Source organism: Crotalus tigris, unplaced genomic scaffold, assembly GCF_016545835.1.
Source record: "Crotalus tigris isolate CLP2741 ecotype Arizona unplaced genomic scaffold, ASM1654583v1 scf7180000017945.11477521024:1554073, whole genome shotgun sequence".
Classification (NCBI taxonomy): Eukaryota; Metazoa; Chordata; class Lepidosauria; order Squamata; family Viperidae; genus Crotalus; species Crotalus tigris.
This window is the reverse complement of record NW_024096737.1, coordinates 1,377,204-1,393,838: the sequence shown is the minus strand read 5'-3', so window position 1 is coordinate 1,393,838 and position 16,635 is coordinate 1,377,204.

Sequence of the window (16,635 nt, the reverse complement as noted above, 5' to 3'; positions counted from 1 at the left end):
CAATCTGACTTTTCATCCCTACAGTGGGGTAAACCAGGGCTTTTCAACCAGTGGTACGGGTACCACTTGTGGTACATTGGCACCTGGCAGGTGGTATGCGACCATCCTAGAAAAGTGGTAGCGGGGGAAGGGAAATGAGCTGAACCGGTGGCAGTACCGCACAAGCCTGAGCGAGAGATGGCTGAAGCTGCAGGGCTGTCATGGCTCAGGGAAGCTCCAGGATCAGCGCTAGGCTCCAGCTGGAGCTTGGTGCTGATCCTTGCGCTTCTGCTGAGCCCAGAAGAAGCACCAGGATCAGCTAGAATGTTGCAGCATCTCCAGGGTCTTGTGATTTACATTCAGATGCTTGGCAACTGATTCATATTTATGACGGTCACAGTGTCCCAGGGTCTTGTGAAGTGACCAAAACCTGCTGCAACCACCCAGCAGATGGGGGGAATAAAAACCAAATACCCCCCACCCCATCACTGCTGCCAATCCTCAACAGAAATGCTTACAACAATGAAAACCTTGGACAGGAGGAAGAGCACTGCAGGCAGGTGTCTTGCTCGGCTGTGCCTTGGGGGCACTTTTTTCAATGCCATTGTAACTTCGAACAGTCACTAAGTGAACTGTTGTAAGTTGAGTACTACCTGTACGTTATCACTTTTTTGGGAGGGTCATCTGGTTTTTGAGAACTTGCTAGGCGATTGATGGTACTTGGTTGTTACCATATCCTAAAAGTACAATGGGTGAAAAGGCTGAAAAGCCCTGGGGTAAACATTAGCCACCAGTCCAACTGGTGATCATCTTATAAATAAATGATCCTGAGGATTTTGCTTCGTTTAATGTACAGGACTGTGTACATTAATGGAAACCATGCGTTCCTATCCATTAATTTAATATCTAGAAAGGTTAAAGAGACACATAGATGGGTGGGATTCAGGCATGAGTTTATAAACAAGGGTGCCTGGTAGGAGACTTAATGTGGCAGCTGGTTATGCAGTCTATAACCCAACAGTCTTTGTAGCATGCAATAGCATTAATCATGCTAAACATCTAGAGTTCTAGACTGTGAGGATTGGAAGCAGGGACATGGTCTTGAGGCAGTTGTTTTAGGAGATGGCCCAATGACAAGAGCCCAAAAGCGTTCTCTGTTTAAGGTTTGACACTCCCCATTTACTATCTATGAGAGCCAATTTAGTGGTTAAGGCAACAGGCTAGAAATCAGGAAACCATGAGCTCTAGTTCCACCTTAGTCATAAATCCAGCTGTGTAATCTTGCACTAGTCATTCTCTAGCTCAGTGGTTCTCAACCTGTGGGTCGGGACCCCATTTGGGGTCGAACGACCATTTAACGGAGGTTGCCAAACAACGCAGTCCGCCATTTTTTCCCCCTTTTCTTTAGCTGTGCTACTCCCTTTTATTCTATTGGCTTTTGAAAGCCAATAGAATAGACTCTCTTGAATAGAGTCTAATTCTATTGGCTTTCAAAAGCCAATAGGAATTGTCCAGGCTGTCTCTGCCCTGCTGAGCCCGCCAAAAGTCCCATTCTGCAAACAGTGCTGCAAGTTGTCTGCCGCAAAGGCGAGCTGTCTGGAAGCTTCCACCCTTCCCTGCTGAGCAATTACTAAAAATGTAAGTAAAAGAGGGCCAGGGGTGGGAGGTGGGAGACCGGTGGGCGCAGGGAGGGTTGCTGGTGTGCGTGGGGCCCAGCGGGTGCCTTAGCTCCCTTGGGCTGGGCCAGCTGGTGGCCCAGCCGGTGGTCGGCCTGCGCCGTCTCTGCCGCTTGCCAGCTACGCTTTGGCTGGCGCAGGGGGCGGCACCACGCATGCACGGCACTCATAGGCAGGGAAAGTCCTCGACTTATGACCGGTTGGGTAGTCCTCAACTTATGACCGGTTGGGTAGTCCTTGACTTATGACCGGTTGGGGGTCGCGGCATTAAAAAGATTGAGAACCACTGCTCTAGCTCTAGAAAGAAGGCAAGGGCAGATTACTTCTAAAAAAGCCTTGCTAAGAAAACTGGAGAGACTTGTCCAAGTGGTTGCTAGAAGTCAACAATGACACAAGGGCACATGCACAAAACAACAACCATACACATTTTACTACAGGGGTCCCCAACCTGTGGGTTGTGGCCCCTACGTGCATGCACTTACCTCCCCATTTACACTAGCATCGTCCCGAGCATCCTGCCGATGCTAATGCCACCTCGCCCCCGAGTGTCCCACCGGCTCCGTTTGCATGTGTGCATGCACTCATGCATAGCTGTTTGCATGTGTGCATGTGCTCATGTGCGGCCCATTTGCGTGGGTGCATGTAGCAATGCCTGCCTCTCTTTCCGGGCCACCAAATCAAAAGGGTTGGAGTCCTCTGCTTTACTAAGTACTGGTATCTATGTGAAACTAAGGTAGTCCTTGACTTATGACCATAGTTGAGTTCAAAATTTCTGTTGCTAAACAAGGCTATTTTTAAGTGAGTTGTGCCCCATTTTACGACATTTATGCCACAGCTGTTAAGCGAATCACTGCAGTTGTTAAGGAAATCATGAGCTTGTTAAGCAAATCTGGCTTCCTTCCTTTAACTTTGCTTGTTGGAAGCCAGCTGGGAATGTTATAAATGGTGATCACATGATCCTGGGACACTGCAACTGTCACAAATGTCAGTTGCTAAGCATTTTGAACATGTGACCATGGGGATATCTCAACAGTTGTGTGAAAACTGGTCATAAGTCACTTTTCCAGTGCTGTTGTAACTTTGAACAATTACTAATGAGTGGTTGTAAGTCAAGGGCCACCTGTACCAGAAGAAATAACCTTTAAGAGAGGACAGCAAGTAAATTGACTTTTATTATAATGATGCTTTGTTTGAAATTTTTTATATAAGTCTTCACTGGGTGAAAGATTTTGCCAAGTCCTCTGTGACAATGAATACCTACATTTTGTTGGCCATCATAGTAACCTGTTGTTTGAAGTTTCAAAATAAAACTTACAGGACATAGTTATATATTTAAATTTCCAGCTTGCCATGAAATGTGACATAACTTGTACTGATTCTCTTACATCAACTAAGATGTTGCCTTTTGTGTATAAGTGAATTCTCCAAATAGCCATATATTAAGTTTAGATTTTTTTTTAAATTGGAAGACTCATTTGTTTTTCATCTAAGATACTTCTGCGATTCCTTCAATGTTCTCACAACTATAATCTTATTTAATCTCTGGCAAATTGATTAATTACATCTGCTTTGAAACAAAGCAGCTTAACTAGATGACTGTTCCAGATATTTACTCCCTTAAATGTTGTTGTTCAATACAGTTGGATCTTATCCCAGTCATATGTAGAATATATTCATTGAAATCACAGAAAATTAAACAAGTCCATCAGTTTGAGTGGGTTTATTCTGCTAGCTCTGGATGTATACCCAATGTATAAAAAAGCCTGACTTTCCTTAGTTATGACATGGCACAAATCTTTCCTTAAAGAACCAATATATCAACCAAATGCTATGTTTGAATAGATGAAATTCATCTTTTCTTCTCCCGCCTGCAAAGGCCTCTCCCTTGTAATCCTGTTTTACAGTACAAAAGCTGACCTGTAATTTTGTTTTGTTTTAAAAAAGACTGTACCTTTGTAATTCCACCAAGTATCAATAGAAACTTGGGCTTATTTAGGATCTAAGCCCATATTGTCATAGATGGACAAAGCAGTGTTTCTTCAAAGAAGCTGGTTGTTTCTCACCCTACAGGTTCTATGGAGGATAAGTGGCCAGAAGACAGGAAATAAAGAAGAAAAATCTGCTTGCATATATCAAGAACCAAGAGGTTCTTTACAATCATCCCATCTGTAATAAATGTGATGAAAGCAAAGAGCTTGTTCAACAGTCATTGCTTTTTCTTTTTACAATAAACACTTCTTTAAGACTATAGGTTTTATTAATTCAAAAGGAGGAAAAACAGTGATTTAAGCCTTCGCATTTGCAAGCCTGCCCAGTTATACAGATACTTCTGTTTCACAATTGGCACAAAGTTGGAGTGTTTTGTATTTCTAAGGTTTGGGATGGAAAATCCAAAGTAACCTCTTTTCTAGGTTTTGTAGAGCATGACTGAAGTCAGAAGTGTGGACCAGAAAGGCTAAGAATTCTCCAGCTAGACCAGGGGTGTCAAACTGTCAGCTCACAAGCTGGATGCATCATGCTGAAACCGCGCCCACCCCAGCTCTGGCAATGGAAAAAAAGTCATGATACATCATGACACGTCACGTAATGTGGCGAGTTTGACACCCCTGAGCTAGACCAACTGAAAAGGACGAGGGGCGACATGATAGCAGTGTTCCAGTATCTCAGGGGCTGCCATAAAGAAGAGGGAGTAAAGCTATTTTCCAAGGTGCCTGAAGGCAGGATAAGAAGCAACAGATGGAAACTAATCAAGGAGAGAAGCAACCTAGTAGTTCTAGGAGAATACTAGGAGAAACTTCCTGACAGTTAGAACAATTAACCAGTGGAACAACCTGCCTCCAGAGGTGGTGAATGCTCCAACACTGGAAGTTTTTAAGAAGAGACTGGACGGCCATTTGTCTGAAATGGTATAGGGTTTCCTGCCAGAGCAGGGAGTTGGACCAGATGACCTCCAAGGTCCATTCCAACTTTATTATTATTATAATTATTATTGTTATCTGACCAATATCATTCAGTTTCTATATATATGGCCAAATTTTGCTACACTGTTTGTAAAACCAGAAACCATTGGATTGCATTAGTGATCTTGCCCTAAACTATGTTATTTTATTTGGTTTTATCTGCTGTTAACTTGTTGAATTCTGGTAGGGTTTGCAATAAAGTTTAATACAATACAATACTGTACATCCTGATTAGTAATAGCCTATTGGGGGAATCCTTGGAAGATTTTGTTTTGTTTTTTAAATGTATTCCCTCATCTCACAAATAATATAATCATCTTTTGTATAAATGTCAGATACTACTATAGTTGTTAGCTATTGTCAATTCATTCTGGAAAAAGGGACTATAGAACTGCTGACCCGGGTTACATAAACATGTTTCTCATCTTTGCTTACGCAGCACAGTAACAAGTAGACATTTCCTAAAGCTATTGGAATTTGCCCCTTGTGTCTGTTCATTTCAACTTCATCAGAACTTTCGTCTGTTGATTTGGCAGAGAGAAGTTAGGCCTTTCTCACGCTAAGATGTTAGAACATATATGCATGCATGCCTTAGAATTTGGTGTGTGACTAAATTTGCTACTGCTGAAAAAAGAGAATGATTTTCTTGAATGTTGTGGGTCCCCCATCAGCTGGAACTAATGACACAATCCCTGCTTTTTCAGTGTCCTTGAATGCCCTTGATTTGCCTAACGGTATTACTAGCCAACTGTGATCTTAAAGAATGAAAGAAAGCAGAGCTTAAACTACTAGGAGCAAGTGTAGAAGGGGATCATGGTGCAGTCCTTGAAGACTATCTGGAAATTAGAACTGGTCCAGAATGTTGCAGCATGCAGTTCTGGGTGATGCACAGTTTGCCCATATTGCACTGCTTTTTTTGTAAAAGTTTTATTGATTGTTTACAATAACAACCTTAGTGCCTGGTGTACAGCATGTTATCTTGGTTCATAATTGTTTTAGAAAAAATATATAATCAATAATAGTTAATTAACAGTCAATAATAATTAATTTTTATATTTCTATAATTAATATATCAATTAATAATAGCTAGACGCTGCCCATCTTCCTTTGCCAGCTTTCTGGGGTGACTTCAGACCCATTTAGGGTACCCTGGCAGGACGAAAGCAGCTGTGGGGTGCAAGATTTTGCAATCCCATAATGATGCACTATGGTGCAAAAACTGCAAGTCCCTTATTGAACTGCTATTGGGTGGGCTGAACTACCTTCCACTTTCTTAGTAGGTACACATCTTTTAAATCCTAAATGGCATGGGATCAGATCACTTGCAGAAGTGCTTGTCCTTGAAGGTATCTATCAATCTCATCAGTACAGATAGGGTGGGCATGTTCCCTAAATGTAACAGGGTCTTAAATTTTTACATGTCAGGTGGCATTTAGCTAGTCTTCAGTTTGTTCCTCTGGAATTTTTTTGCATTAATTCCTACTTGCAGCTCTATGGCTCATACATGAGGATGCCTTATTTATTTGTTGGTTTATTTGTTTGTTTGTTCGTTCATTCATTCATTTATGTTTTACCATTAATCAAGTCATTCTGGTTTATAAACCATGGGTTATAGCTCAGTATTATCTGTGAAGTAACATGAACTATTTGTTCATGGTTTAAAATCAGTTGGGGCTTAGTGCAATGTACAAATTTGATTCCATTGAGGTTCTCAAATCTCAGTCCCCCCTTTCCTTATTCAAATCCTATTTGCAGAAAAGGTTTTTAGGCTTTCCAGTTAAAGAAATCAAGACATGACTAAGTGTCATTTTAAGCTGTTTTCACTGAAGTGACAAATCTTGAATTGGTCAATACTGTGTCATACTGTTGGTACAGACTCATTTAGGTCTAGTGATTAAGACACCAAGCTAGGAAGTAGGAGACTGTTAGTTCAAGTTCCACCTTAGGGTGACCTTGGGCCAGTCAATCTCTCTCAGCCCAGCTCACAGCCAACTCACCTCACAGGGTCATTGTGGGGAAAAGAGAAGGAGGAATGTGTGTTGAATATGTTCAACACCTTAAATTATAATAAAGGCAGGATACAAACAACTAAGCAAGCTATAATGGAATTCATTTCCATACTTCCCCTCATTCCCATAATTAAAAGATGATATGAGACAGCATCTCTAATGCAATTTTCTCACAGATATTCTTTTCTTCATGATAGGAGGATCTTATGTAATCAGTCTCAGATGATCTTTTCCAAATAAAACTTTGCCACATCAGGAAGAATAAAAAATACAGATCATATGTGGAAGAAATATTGACTCTTTGGTGGTTCTGAGATTGAAAAAGATCTTTGTGACTTCTTTCCCTTTTAGTGGATTAATGAAAGGTTATTTCTGTGTCAGTCATGTTTATAGAACTGCTGACAGTAGATGCCATCAGTGAAGATTTTCCTCAAAATGCAAACTGAAACTTTATAGAGACAATTTTGCCAAGATAATAGCAAAGAGAGAAAAAATGATGTTTTCTTCTTCCTTGCACTTGTCTGTCCCAATCTTTAAGATGCTGTGGTAGATGCTGCATCTTATGAATTTACCAAAACAATGGGATCTAATGATTGTTTTTGTTTTATATATCCATACAATGAGTTACTGGATCCTAAGTCTTGGCAGGCAACAGTCCAAGGCAAAACTTTCAGGAGTATATATAGATTACAAACATTTTAAGTTTTGAACTATGCCTAGTATAATTCAATTTGCACAGGCAATTTGCACAGGCAGCAAAGGCATAGATAAATAACTTGATGAGATTTCTATGTTTTTAAATGAATATGCATTATAACAATGTTTATCTATTTTTTGTTACTGTCATTGTCAAGTTAGTAGGTATTGTAATAAGACTGTGCTAGTGAAAAGAATATTGTATCTATTTTCCTTGTCTGATATGTGTAGAATTCATAAGTAAACTTAACAAGATTCCAAGATAGGTTGAAATAAGAGAATAACAATTACATGTTCAGGGCTTTTTTTCTCATAGAATGCTCAGAACGGAGTTCCGGCACCTTTTTTGGATGGAACCTTGTAGGGTAGGCAAGGCATGATGTATGACATGTATGAGTTCTGGCACTTTTTTTTTTTTTAGAAAAAAAGCACTGTACATGTTACAGTTTTATTGTTGTTCAATGAATAAGCCATAGTTGTCAGCTTCACACATAGTGCTAGGACAAAATATATTCATATTCACTTGTCACAGAATCAGGCTGTATTCTCATGACACAAGGAATTATAAAGGTTGTTTAACTAACCCACATAAGAATAGTTTTCCTACATCACATATTTTGCATCACCTGAAGTCCAATTGGCCACCAAGGAGCCAGAGTCTGTATTTTTATTTAGCATGTAGTCCAAACTTAGCCATAATGTAATTTATTTCTGATTTAATAGAATATGTAAATCGTTTACACAATGTGTGGAACCAGCTTCAGAAAAATTCTCAGTTACATTGGCAAACACAGGGCTGGTTTAGGAGCTTACTACCTAGAACTGGAGAAAAACAAGATAAGACACAAAGACCTATTAGTGGCAATCTGAATGAGTGCCGTGGCCCATTTTGCAATTGAAATAAAAATGATCAAAAACTGCAATTTGGATGCTTCAATTAATGATTACATTTTTTTATATTGGCACACACATAGCTTCTTTCCAAATGAAGTCATTCTAAATGTTTCAGCTTGCCCAAAGAAAGCAGTTAGACCTGACCAAACAGCCAAAGGCCATGTTTCTTATAAAGTCAAAGAAAACAAGGGTTCCATCTGTATCTGAAATAAACCAATAAACTGATAAAAACGGGTTTGAGTTTTGACTCAAAAATAAAAGTCCTGTTGGAATTGACCCTAGTCTATCACCTCATTTCCCATGACGTTCAATCTGATGTATCTAAGCAGCTTACAGAGGAAGGTTAATGCAGCTAGTTTTGAACCACAGATCTCCCAGTTCATGTACTTAACCACTATATCACAATGAAGAAACTTGTTGTCTCCTGAACTTTGAAATGTTAAATTTCTTTGCTATATCCACAGAAGAGAAGCACATTGTCTTATCTATTTTAAGAAGGCATGGGAATAGAACAACAATTGCATTTGGAAATAGAATCAAAATTAAAAGATTCATCTAGACTGGGCACTAGAATTAGGAAGGGTATACACAAATTACATACATTTTTGCATAATCTTCATTTCTGGCTCAAATTCATAGTAACATAAAGAACTGGTGGAACTGGAGGAATAAAAGAGTTGGTAATGATAGACCACCTGTGTCTATGGATAGACTCTACTGCAGGGGTGTCAAATTGCCGGCCTACGGGCCGGATGCGTAAAGCCAAAACCACGCCCACCCCTTTGCCGGCAATGGGAAAAAAAGTCACAATATGTCACGACACGTCTCGAGTTTGACACCCGTGCTCTACTGAGTATTTTAGGTATTACAGAACAATATTTTCAGACAAAGCCCTTTCAAGACTATCACTGCTTTCAGAAGTGCTTTTGTTGATGGTGCAGAAAAGAATATTCTTCAAATTCTGGCATGTACTTCCTTCTAAACTATGATTGGATCAAGTAGCATGTGAAGAAGGGTGAAGGGTAAGGGACCAAAATCAGTGGTGAGCAATTGTGACTAACCCCTATCCTCTTTATTTACATTATTGTAATGGTACATACATGCTCAAAAGGGGTTGGAGCTTGCAATATAATGGCACACCCATGTTTGGATCCCTGTTTTTTATTTGTTTGTTTTCAAAACACGTTTAGATTTTCTACAGCTGTACAGGATTTTCAGCTTGTACATCTAAGTGAATTTCAATGTTTTATTTTTATGTTTTAAAGGTCAGGTTTAATTGTTTTATTTTATCTCTTGGGTTGCTTAGCAGAAAAAAGGGTGTAAATAGATAAACAGAAAAATCCAAAGTCTGATTCAATGTCCCTTGGCCCAAAACTGATGCAACATTTAACAGCTGAACCCATGGGTAGAATGATTTGTATCCTTATAATAAAATGCTAAATATTTTTAGACAAAATCAAAGTGCCTAAGGAAATGTTGGTCCAGACATTTGGCATTAATGAAAGGCAGATTGTAAATAACTGGCTAATTTTATTAAATTATGTGCATGATAGATTTGACAGATCTTTAAACAATGCATAGAGTTTATGTAAGAAATCACAGGGTGGCCTCATAAAAAGGTCTTAGTAAAGCAGCTGGAATGTTAATATTTAAGTTTCCCAGTGACAAGAATTGCTTAATATCTGCTGAGCATCCACAGGAAATCTTTAGGCTCGGAATGGAATCTGATGAAGAGATTCCACCATTACACATTTCTATTGTTTTACTATAAAGTTTATCTCTTAATCTGCACCCTTCGTCTTGGTTCCATGACTTTAGAAGAGTCAATGTTCTTGACTAAGAAAATGGAAAATATTTTTTTTCAATTCTCGCTCTCTGTATATTTTATTGACTTTTTAAAACATAAATCACTTAATAGTTGGTAAACAGTGTGTTTGCTGGGTTTACATTTGCAAAAAAAAAAAAATCATTAACAATTGGTTTCTATAATCCATAATCCACATAGTACATTTATTTGATTTCCCCTTTTCCCCAAAATGTCTTCTTTGCAAATCTTGAAATAATACAGTTCTTATTATTTTGATAAATAACAGTTACATATATGATTTTTCCCCAATATTCCTAGAAATAATGATCACATCAATATAATATTTCTTTTCTATCTAATCACTCTTGTTGCCTCATCTTATACCCTGTTACAGTCCTTATTTAGATTTGTTTCTCCCATAAAGTTCGAAGTATTCTTGCTGGTTAAGATTTTCTCAACAATTAATTTACATTTAAAGATTTAAATCCATTTTTCCCATATAAACCATCTCAACACTTTTACATATTTGATTCTGAATCAAAAAGTTTTTCCATATATTCATGACTGTTGCTGTAGATATAAGAAGTAAATAGAATAAAGTGTCTTTATGTGAGGCTTTTGCCTTTCCATGTTTCTTGAAAATCTTTTTCTTTTTTTCCTTCTTTGCTTCTCTTATCACTTCCTTTCTCTCTGATGTTTGCAACATCTCTACATTCCATTTTATCCAATCTATTTTTTTGTCCTCATGATTTATTTTGTGTCTTAAGGGATGAGTTGTTTTTTCCATTTCTTGTAAATTTTTTCCCATTAGGATTAAATCATGTTTTTTTGCTTTGTTAAGTTCCGTCTTTAGGTCTCTATTTTCAATTTTATGTCCACTTATTTGTTTTGTCTGCTCCTTCTCTGTTGTTGTTTCCTGGAATTGTAGAGTTAACTTAGAAATATATTGATTTATATTTTCAAAGTTGTTTGGATTTCTTTGTGATTTGAATTAATGTTATTTAGTGTTATTTGAATTAATTGCAGTATACTATATATCTCCTCCTGAGAGGTACTTATGTTTTCTTGGTGTGTTCTATCTACATGTCTCTGATCCATGATGGCCAAAAGTTGAAGTTTTCCTTCTTATCTGCAAAATAGCTTTAGAGTCTCGGTTAAATAGATATTTGTAATCCAAAGAGTTCAAAAAAGATTTTTTTTCTAAAGTTTATAATTCCCTCTTTGTCTGCAGCCCAGATTGTTGTTGGTTTTTTTTTGTCATAGCTGTTCTTTATTATTAAAGCTTTGAAGGTCACAAACACAGATTAGCTTTTCCCAGTTTTTGGCAAGTTCTCTATGGAAATAATAACTGTCATAATCTTCATCCATCACTAGGTGTCAGCATCTATTTAGTTTTCAATATGAGATCACCGCAGATGGGGACTGCAGGCAAGAAATTAAAAAATGCTTGCTCCTGGAGAGGAAAGCTATGGCAAATCTAGACAACATACTAAAAAGCAGAGACATCACCCTGCCAACAAAAGTGCGTATAGTCAAGGCCATGGTTTTTCCAGTTGCAATGAATGGATGTGAAAGTTGGACCATAAGAAAGGCTGAGCGACAAAGAATTGAGGCCTTTGAACTACGGTGCTGGAGAAGACTCCTGTGAGTCCCTTGGACTGCAAGGCATTCAAACTGGTCAGTCCTAGAAGAGATCAATCCCGACTGCTCTTTAGAAGGCCAGATCCTGAAGTTGAAACTCAAATACTTTGGCCACCTAATGAGAAGGAAGGACTCACTGGAGAAGGGCCTAATGCTAGGAAAGATTGAGGGCAATAGAAGAACGGGATGACAGAGAATGAGATGCTGGATGGAGTCACTGAAGCAGTAGGCATGAGCTTAAATGGACTTCAGAAGATGGTAGAGGACAGGAAGGCCTGGAGGAATGTTGTCCATGGGGTCGCGATAGGTTGGACACAACTTCGCAATTAACAACAACAACAACAACAATGGTCTTTAAAATGAGAGTCTTAACCATTCAACAATTTTAAAGTTGGCCAAAGTTAAATTTTAGCTTTCAAATTTATAAATTTATTTCACTACCATATATTTTGATCCTCCATGGAAATTTTAATTTGTTGCTTCCGTTAGTATAAGGGTGGGGCGGAAGTCCCTCTCCTTCACTTATGGAGGTATTTTGCTTCTTGGGGATCTTTTCCAGGAAATTAAGTGTAGAATAGAAAAGGGAAAATCAGATCCCTTACCCAATTTTAAACTGTTTACTGTTGTGCTGGTTAGTTCTTTTGGACTTCAGTTGCAAGTAGCTTGGGCTGATTGGTGAAATACAGCCTTTCTCCTGTCGGGTTAGAAGGCTTTCCCCAAGGCGAACTGCCATCCTTCCAGAGTCGCTGGGGCACCCTTCTTTTTTTACCACCTCTCCTGGGCAGCTTGGACCCATTAGGGTCTCCAGGCAGGATGAAAATGCAGGACCAGAAGTCTCCAGAAAATGGAAAATATTTAAGATTCATCATCATTTCCTAAGATGAAGTGTTTGCCTCTCTCTGCAGATTAGAAGCACTGTGAAATGGCAGTAAAATTATTTATCTTGTTCATTATTGTATTTTTATGCCAAGTCTAAGAAGTGGTGTCTTATCAGATTGTCCACATTATGAAAGAAAAAGAGAAGAGAAAGTAGCTTGATTCTGAATTCTAAATCTCTTAACTTGAGTGTGTATATGTGTTATATGTCCAGGGACAGAGATATAGAATAGGTTTATTGCCTCGGAACACTCTAAATCAAGGCTTTTCAACTTTTCACCCATTGTACCACTTTTAGGATATGGCAATATCCGAGTACCACCAGTCGCCCAGCAAGATGTCAAAAACTTGATGACCCCCCCCCCAAAAAAGGAAAAAAGTGATAATGTACAGGTAGTCCTCGACTTACAACAGTTCGCTTAGTGACTATTTGAAGTTACAATGGCACTGAAAAAAGTGCTGCCCAAGCCACAGCCAAGTAAGACACCTGCCTGCCCACCCGGTGGCGCTCTTCCTCCTGCCGAGATTTTCATTGTTTTGAGCATTCCTTTTGAGGATTGGCAGCGGGGGTGGGGTGGGGAGTGTTTGGTTTTTATTCCCCCCATCTGCTGGGTGCTTGCAGCAGGTTTTGGTTACTTCACATGACCCTGGGACACTGTGACTGTCATAAATATGAATCAGTTGCCAAGCATCTGAATGTAAATCACAAGACCCTGGAGATGCTGCAACATTCCAGCTGATCAGTGCTTCTTCAGAGCTCAGCAGAAGCGCAAGGATCAGCACCAAGCTCCAGCTGGATCCTGGCACTGATCCTGGCACTTCCACTGAACCCTGACAGTCCTGAAGAAGCGCCGATCAGCTGGAAAGCGGCACTGATCCTGTTGCTTCCGCTGAGCCCTGCAGCTTCAGCCATCTCTCGCTCAGGCTTGTGCAGTGTGGTTCAGCTCATTCCCCTCCTCCGCTACTACTTTTCTAGGATGGCCGCGTACCACCTGCCAGGTGCCAATGTACCACAGGTGGTACGTGTACCACTGGTTGAAAAGCCCTGCTCTAAATCATGAAAATAAATGATGCCATGAAAGGAAAGGATTACTGTTGATCCTCAAGAAAAATAAATCAATATGCTTCCAATAAGCTTCATTTTCATAGTAAACTGTACAATTGAGAACCTGCTATAAAGGTGTAGCTTGATCCATTTGTATTTCCTTAATGATCTATTGAATAATTTGCCTTCCAATTTCCTGAATGTGATCTTTCTTTGTGAGTGAGGCTTATTTTAAATCTCCTTCTCAAAATGCTTTAGAATTGCTTTTAGCGTTCCTGAAGAGGTGCTGCTAACAATGGCATTCAACCAAGTAAATGAAATAAAATTCATAGTGAAGGTCAGTATTTTTGATGGAAATGTCAATTGTCCAAAATAGAGCTTTACCCTGTTTGGTCATGAACTGATATTACATTATTTTAAGTGGTACATTATGTACTATTTAAGAAACATCAGTTTTTCCAATTACCAGCAAGTGTTCACTTTCTAGTTGATAGAAACTACAGCAGGTATATTCACAATTTATGTCAATCTTACTAACAGCAGTAAAGTTAAATATTGTACAACATTTGAAGCAGTAAAAGCACCTAAATATAGAGATGGAAATAGAAAAATAGGGGGATAAACACTGCTTGTATAATTGACTTATTTTCTTAAAGGTTAACAGAACTCAGATAAGGACACGTTTGTCGAAACATATTATACAATTTTTAGAATGTTATGTTTGAAAATAGGAAACAGCATGTGGATATTTTTTGTATTAAGATTCTTATTTTCCTTATCTTTTATTTCTATAGCTACCGATATATATATATATATATATATATATATATATATATATATATATATATATATATATATATATATATATATGGTACAAATAAAATACGAACACCAGGAGAGTATAAATATAAAAATATACTTTACTAAAAGCTGCCAAGCTTTCGTTTGGAAACTCCAAACATCATCAGGGCTAAGGAGCCAGTAAACAATGATGACTTAAATGGGTTTTGCCGGCATCTGCACCCGGCTCATGGACCGCGTCACCGGTCCCGGCCGGTTAATTAGTGTTCCAGATGTTTCTTTATTACTCTCCTTACGCTTCCTTCTATGGTTCTTCCGGATCATTCCTTCCACTATCTCATTACTGGTATTCATCTCCTCCACCACCCCTTTATCCTTATTTCCTTCCATAGCACTGACCCTCCTCCCCTTTTTGTTTTCATTCTCCACCCTGGGGGCATCTGTTTCTCCTCTATCAGTGTTACAAGCTTCCCTGGGCTCACAGAGGAATACTTCCCTGCAGACAAGGAATACCCCCACCAACAATACAGCCCCCTCCCGGGACGAACACTTTGAAGTCCCCCCAAAGACGAGCACAGAAGAGGGGAGTGAGAACGCGGGGAATCAGAATGCAGAGATCTGGAGACCTGGTGTCCGCCTGAATACCGTTCCTATCAGCAATGGGGAAGAGCGTGCGATAGGGAGGGGAGATGAATTGAGAGACGGGGTAAGCACCCGATCACTCAGCAAACAAATGGAACGGTGGAGAACTGTTGACACGAAGATTGCCAGGATGGAGGAGGGGGGCATAGACCCCCAAATATGTAACACCCGTATGAAAGTTACTCATGACAGTGGAAGAGTGAGAAGAAAGGGTGTGGAGCAGGGATTGAGAAAAACGTGTGTGTGGGGGAGCGTCTGTGAGCCCAGGGAAGCTTGTAACACTGATAGAGGAGAAACAGATGCCCCCAGGGTGGAGAATGAAAACAAAAAGGGGAGGAGGGTCAGTGCTATGGAAGGAAATAAGGATAAAGGGGTGGTGGAGGAGATGAATACCAGTAATGAGATAGTGGAAGGAACGATCCGGAAGAACCATAGAAGGAAGCGTAAGGAGAGTAATAAAGAAACATGTGGGACACTAATTAACCGGCCGGGACCGGTGACGCGGTCCATGAGCCGGGTGCAGATGCCGGCAAAACCCATTTAAGTCATCATTGTTTACTGGCTCCTTAGCCCTGATGATGTTTGGAGTTTCCAAACGAAAGCTTGGCAGCTTTTAGTAAAGTATATTTTTATATTTATACTCTCCTGGTGTTCGTATTTTATTTGTACCATAGACATGCCCAGGAGTCGTATTTTTATGCAAATTTTCCATATATATATATATATATATATATATATATATATATATATATATATATATATATATATAAATGGAATGAATAAAGCGCGTTCACCAGGAGAGTTTAAAGTTAAAATACTTTAATTAAAGTATTTTACTATATTAAAAGGTTGCCAAGCTTTCGTTGGGAAAACTCCCCAACATCTTCAGGGCTGAGAGACCGTTTCTAACAAGGTGATTCAAACGGGTTCCATAGACGTCTGCACGTGGTTCCTAGACTGTGCTAGCATTCCCTGCTGAACAGCTGATAGGTGGGGGGGGGAATCGGAGTAAAGATTTCTTCTGTCGTTCTCTCGAGCACTTTTGTTCACATTTCCGTCGACCTCAGGGGGTATTGTTAAAGTTATGTTCCACCCTCTCCCGGCAGTATTGGCTCTCGTTGCAGTGGGGGGGTTTAGTTTGATGTCATTGTGTATCCTACCATGGAGGCGGGGCTTCATCGGCTGCAATTTAACATCTTTCCTCTGCTGCGTGCTCCCATATTTATCTTCGCTCGCATGTACAAGCATCAACTGGATGTGGTATTTTTCAATGTTTGAATCATCCTCCTCCATCATGGTGTCCCCCATGCTCATCTTCCCTCGTAGGTCAATATTCAGGTTAAATCCCCCCCATTTCTGTGAGCAAAAGTCTGTTGGTATTTGGGCAGATTCCCCGCTCATGTTACTTTCCCTTTTATCAAGCGAACGGGTCGTCATCACATGTTTTTTCTCCCCTCTCTGTATGGGATATCCACCTTTATTATTATTATGGGTAGTGCTAAATTTAGTGGTTCTATCCTCAAATTTCTTAAGCGCTCCAATGTCATTATTATTGTTTTCTCCAATTAAAGGGGGTGTGGTTTCCCCTTGATATTGTTGGGGGGTTTCT